Source organism: Triticum urartu, chromosome 5A (assembly GCF_056163025.1).
Source record: "Triticum urartu cultivar PI428250 chromosome 5A, HENAU_Tu73, whole genome shotgun sequence".
NCBI lineage: Eukaryota > Viridiplantae > Streptophyta > Magnoliopsida > Poales > Poaceae > Triticum > Triticum urartu.
In genome coordinates this window covers 594,088,446-594,095,007 of record NC_141877.1, presented here as the reverse complement: position 1 = coordinate 594,095,007, position 6,562 = coordinate 594,088,446, and positions in this window count along the sequence as shown.

Here is a 6,562-nt window from a genome sequence, read left to right as displayed (position 1 = left end):
GGGGTCGTACTGAGATGCAGCAGCTACTGCCTGACGAGCTGCAGCTTGGAGGCGAGCTGCCTCCGTCCTCCACTCATATTCGTTTGCTTCCTCCCTGGTTATAACATATCTCCTTTTTTCCTGAAAGTCAAAGAAAGTAGGAGCAGGGAGGTCAACATGGACGGTGCGCCGTCTGTGTAAGATTAGTCGGTACTAGAGGAACTATTCGTTCCTCTCAAGAAACTAATGGTGAACCATAGCATCATAATCCAGATAAGCAGGACGCAACTCCATATCATTTCCATATATGGGTATATTAAGATAATTGTTGCATAAATTCCACCAAACAAATCTCCACTTATACTGTTGTGATGCAACCTACGTGCAACAATAGCCCCCAAGTTATACTGTTTATCACCTAATACCGCACTCTTGAGGGCACTAAGATCTGGAACGCACATGTGACAAGCCTCATCTTTACCATTAATGCATCTACCAATGAAGAGAGCAAAATAATGTATGGAAGGGAAATGAATGCTCCCTATGGTAGCTTGTGTGATTTCCCTAGATTCCCCCACAGTAATACTAGCAAGAAAGTCTTTATATTCAGATTTGCGAGGTTCACTAACATTGCCCCACTGCAGGAGTTTACAAGCAATAAAAAGGTTCTAGGTCCATGGTATATGATTTATCATAAAGATCAAATAAGACAGTGTGAGAATTGCGCGAGGATGTAAATTTAAACCTTCTCACAAAGGAATTAGTTAGATACCGGTATTGCCGGCACTTATCTGACACAAAGTCCTCAAGATCAGCATTACGCATATACGCGTCAAATTCGTCCTTGATGCCTGCTTGGACCATAAACTCCTCTCACGTCCATTCACAAGGCCGCACTTGAGCTTCCCTTGGTGGTTCATCGTCCTGCTCACGTATCACGAGCCTTGGTCCTTGATTCCTTGAGGAACCACCTTGGTACATTTTCCTAAAAAAAATCTTCCTCTGAAAAATTTCTGAAATTTTTAGTGACTCAAAATAAAAGTGAACCGAACTCAACAAGACTGATAGAAACTACTCCCACAAGTGCCTAGAGGCTATATCATGCATTAAAACTACTTTAGACCATATAAATTTGACATGCAAGCTCAAGAACAGGGTCACCTTAGAAGAAAAAATTGCAATAAATAAAGCACTAGAACAAAAAATAATTGGACCATTGGAGGAGTCACATACCAAAGAACAATCCCCCAAAGCAGTTTTGTGAATGGAGCTTTGAGCTAGGAGATCGAAAATGGCAGCAAGATGAGCTAGAACACAAGTTTGAGCTGTGGGAGGATTTTTTTTGGAGGAAGATGAAGTGTGTGGGTGCTGGAATAAGTGGAGGGGGCCCACGTGGGGTCCACGAGGCAGGGGGCGCGCCTAGGGGTGGGCGCGCCCTGGACCCTCGTGGCCAGGTGGTGTGGCCCCCAGGTATGTTCTCAGTGCCAAATATTCTACAAATATTCTACAAAAAATAATATAAAATTTTCAGGACATTTCAAGAACTTTTACTTTCGAGGTATTTTTTATTGCAAGGATAATTCAGAAAATACTATTTTTGCTTTATTTAATCTAAATAACATAAAGTAAAAGGAGGGTACAGAGATTTGTGCTTTCTAACTTCATCCATCTCATGCTCATCAAAAGGAATCCACTAACAAGGTTGATCAAGTCTTGTTAACAAACTCTTTTCGAATAACATGAAACTGGAGAATTTTTGAATAACACTAAGTTACCTCAACGGGGATATGCATGTCCCCAACAATAAGAATATCATATTTCTTCTTGACAGTAGGGAGAGGAAATTGAAAACCTCCAATAGTAATTGTTGAAGTTTTTCCAATAGAATTTATACTGTGGACTTGAGGTTGTTTCCTCGAAAAATGTACCGTATGCTCATTACCATTAACATGAAAAGTGACATTGCCTTTGTTGCAATCAATAACAGCCCCTGTAGTATTCAAAAAGGGTCTACCAATAATAATAGACATACTATCGTCCTCGGGAATATCAAGAATAACAAAGTCTGTTAAGATAGTAACGTTCGCAACTACAACAGGCACATCCTCACAAATACCGACAGGTATGGCAGTTGATTTATCAGCCATTTGCAAAGATATTTCAGTAGGTGTCAGCTTATTCAAATCAAGTCTATGATATAAAGAAAGAGGCATAACACTAACACCGGCTCTAAGATCACATAAAGCAGTTTTAAAATAGTTTCTTTTAATGGAGCATTATATAGTTGGTACTCCTGGATCTCCAAGTTTCTTTGGTATTCCACCCTTAAAAGTATAATTAGCAAGCATGGTGGAAATTTCAGCTTCCAGTATCTTTCTTTTATTTGTAACAATATCTTTCATATACTTAGCATAAGGATTCATTTTAAGCATATCAGTCAAACGCATACGCAAAAAGATAGGTCTAATCATTTCAACAAAGCGCTCAAAATCCTCATCATCCTTTTTCTTGGATGATTTAGGAGGAAAGGCATGGGTTTCTGAACCCATGGTTCTCTTTCTTTACCGTGCTTCCTAGCAACGAAGACTCTCTTATCATAACATTGATTCTTTGATTGTGGGTTATCAAGATCAACAACACGTTCAATTTCTACATCATTGTTATTGCTAGGTTGAGCATCAACATGAACATCATAATTAACATTATCACTAGGTTCATGTTCATTACCAGATTGTGTTTCAGCATCAGAAATAGAAATATCATTGGGATTCTTAGGTGTGTCAACAATAGGTTCACTAGAAGCATGCAAAGTCCTATCATTTTTCATTTTCTTCTTTTTAGAAGGACTAGGTGCATCAACATTAGTTCTCTAAGAATCTTGCTCAATTCTCTTAGGGTGGCCCTCAAGATACATAGGTTCCTGAGTCATTTTACCCTCTCTAGTGACAACTCTAACAACATTATCATTTTTCTTATTATTTAATTCATTGAGAAAATCATCTTGAGCTTTAAGCACTTGTTCTACTTGAGTGGTAACCATAGAAGCATGTTTACTAATAAGTTTAAGCTCACCTTTAACTCTAGACATATAATCACTCAAGTGTTCAATCATATAAGCATTACGTTTCAATTATCTAGTAACATAAGCATTGAAGTCTTCTTGTTTAACAATAAAATTATCAAACTCATACAAGCATTGGCTAGCAAACTTAGTAGATGGGATTTCAACCTTATTAAATCTATAGAGATAATTTACCTTTACTACCTGTGTCGGGTTATCAAGACCATGTATCTCTTTAATAGGTGGTAAATTCTTAACATCTTTAGCTTCAATACCCATTTCTTTCATAGATTTCTTTGCCTCTTGCATATCTTCAGGACTGAGAAATAGAATACCCCTTTTCTTCGGAGTTGGCTTAGGAGTTGTTTCAGGAAGTGTCCAATCATTTTCATTACTCAACATATTGTTCAATAGGAATTCAGCTTGATCAATAGTTCTTTCCTGGAAAACACAACCAGCACAACTATCCAGGTGGTCTCTGGAAGCATCAGTTAGTCCATTATAAAAGATATCGAGTATTTCATTTTTCTTGAGAGGATGATCAGGCAAAGCATTAAGTAATCGGAGAAGCCTCCCCCAAGCTTGTAGGAGACTCTCTTCTTCAATTTGCACAAAATTATATATTTCCCTTAAGGCAGTCTGTTTCTTATGAGCAGGGAAATATTTAGCAGAGAAGTAATAAATCATATCCTGGGGACTACGCACACAACCAGGAGTACGAGAATTAAACCATGTTTTACCATCACCCTTTAACGAGAACGGAAATAGCTTAAGAATATAGTAATGACGAGTTTTTTCCTCATTAGTGAATAGGGTGGCTATATCATTCAATTTAGTAAGATGTGCCACAATAGTTTCAGATTCATAGCCATAAAAAGGATCAGATTCAACCAAAGTAATTATCTTAGGATTGACAGAGAAATCATAATCCTTATCAGACATACAGATAGGTGAAGTAGCAAAAGCAGGGTCATATTTCATTATAGCATTCAAAGATTTTTCTTTCAGCTTAGCTAACAGTTTCTTAAGATCATATCTATCATTGGAAGCTAAAAGATCTCTAGCAGTTTCTTCATCCATAACATAACCCTCAGGCACATCAGGCAATTCATATCTAGGGGGAGAATCTTCATCATCACTTTCACCAATATTATCAGTTTCAATAATTTCATTCTCTCTAACCCTAGCAAGTTGTTCATCAAGAAATTTACCTAACGGCACAGTATTATCAAGCATGGAAGTAGTTTCATCATAAGCATCATGCATAGCAGAAGTGGCCTCATCAATAACATGCGACAAATCAGAATGAATAGCAGGAGTAGGTGTCGCAAGTTTACTCAAAACAGAAGGTGAATCAAGTGCAGAGCTAGATGGCAGTTCCTTACCTCCCCTCATAGTTGAGGGAAAAATCTTGGTTCTTTCATCTTTCAAGTTCCTCATAGTGATCAGCAGATATAAATCCCAAGTGACTCAAAGAATAGAGCTATGCTCCCCGGTAATGGCGCAAGAAAATAGTCTTGATAACCCACAAGTATAGGGAATCGCAATAATTTTCGAGGGTAGAGTATTCAACCCAAATTTATTGATTCGACACAAGGGGAGCCGAAGAATATTCTCAAGTATTAAGAGTTGAGTTGTCAATTCAACCGCACCTGAAAGACTTAATATCTACAGCAAAGTATTTATTAGCAAAGAAATATGGAAGTAGTGGTAATGGTGGCAAAAGTAATAGTAATAGTTTTATAGTGATTGTAACAGTGGCAAAGGAAAAGTAACTAAGCAAAGATCAATATGTGAAAAGCTCGTAGGCAATGGATCAGTGATGGATAATTATGTCGGATGCGATTCCTGATGCAACAGTTATAACATAGGGTGACACAGAACTAGCTCCAGTTCATCAATGCAATGTAGGCATGTATTCCGAATATAGTCATACGTGCTTACGGAAAAGAACTTGCATGACATATTTTGTCCTACCCTCCTGTGGCAGCGGGGTCCTATTGGAAACTAAGGGATATTAAGGCCTCCTTTTAATAGAGTACTGGACCAAAGCATTAACACTTAGTGAATACATGAACTCCTCGAACTACAGTCATCACCGGGAGTGGTCCCGATTATTGTCACTTCGGGGCTACTAGATCATAAAACATAGTAGGTGACTATTGACTTGCAAAATAGGATCAAGAACTCACATATATTCATGAAAACATAATAGGTTCAGATCTGAAATCATGGCACTCGGGCCCTAATGACAAGCATTAAGCATAGCAAAGTCATAGCAACATCAATCTTAGAACATAATGGATACTAGGGATCAAACCCTAACAAAACTAACTCGATTACATGATAAATCTCATCCAACCCATCACTGTCCAGCAAGCCTATGATGGAATTACTCACGCACGGCGGTGAGCATCGTGAAATTGGTGATGGAGGAAGGTTGATGATGACGATGGCGACGGATTCCCCTCTTCGGAGCCCCGAAGGGACTCCGGATCAGCCCTCTCGAGAGAGATTAGGGCTTGGCGGCGGCTCCGTATCATTATACGCGATGAATGCTTCTCCCTGATTATTTTCTCCCCGAACAAGAATATATAGAGTTGGAGGTGACGTCGGTGGAGCCTCAGGGGCCCCACGAGGCAGGGGGCGCGCCCCCGAGGTGCGCCTTGCACCCTCGTGGATAGGGTGTGGGCCCCCTGGTGTTTATTATTTCGCCAGTATTTTTATAAATTCCAAAAATATTCTCCGTGAAGTTTCAGGTCATTCCGAGAACTTTTATTTCTGCACAAAAATAACACCATGGTAATTCTGCTGAAAACAGCATCAGTCCGGGTTAGTTCCATTCAAATCATGCAAGTTAGAGTCCAAAACAAGGTAAAAAGTGTTTGGAAAAGTAGATACGTTGGAGACGTATCAAGATCTCAAGAGAAATTATTATCCAGAACTTTTATGCTCGGCTTTCTCGTAATGATGAAACCATGCTCGATACTTCTTATGTTGGTTCTTTTATGAAGAAGAGAATTGAATTTCGGCGGGATCTTTTGGAAAGAATTAAATGCAACTCTGAAGATTGGGAACTTGATGAAGGTAAAGAGTTGGTATTAGACTTAAGTATGATTGTGTTAAATCTTTTATGAATACCGATGCTTTTCAAAGGTATAGCACTAAATGTGGACTTGACTCTGAGATAGTAGCTTCCTTCTGTGAATCATTTGCTACTCATGTTGATCTCCCTAAAGAGAAGTGGTTTAAATATCACCCACCTATTAAAGAAGAAATCAAAGAACCGGTACCAGATAAAGAAGAAACCATAATTTATAATGTTGATCCCGTTGTTCCTTCTGCTTATATTGAGAAACCGCCTTTCCCTGTTAGGATAAAGGAACATGCTAATGTTTCAACTGTGGTCAACAAAAGATATATTAGAACACCTAAACTTGATGAACAAATTAAAGTAGAACCTAGTATTGCTATGGTTAAGGATCTCTTGGAAGAAAATGTAGATGGACATGCTATTTACTT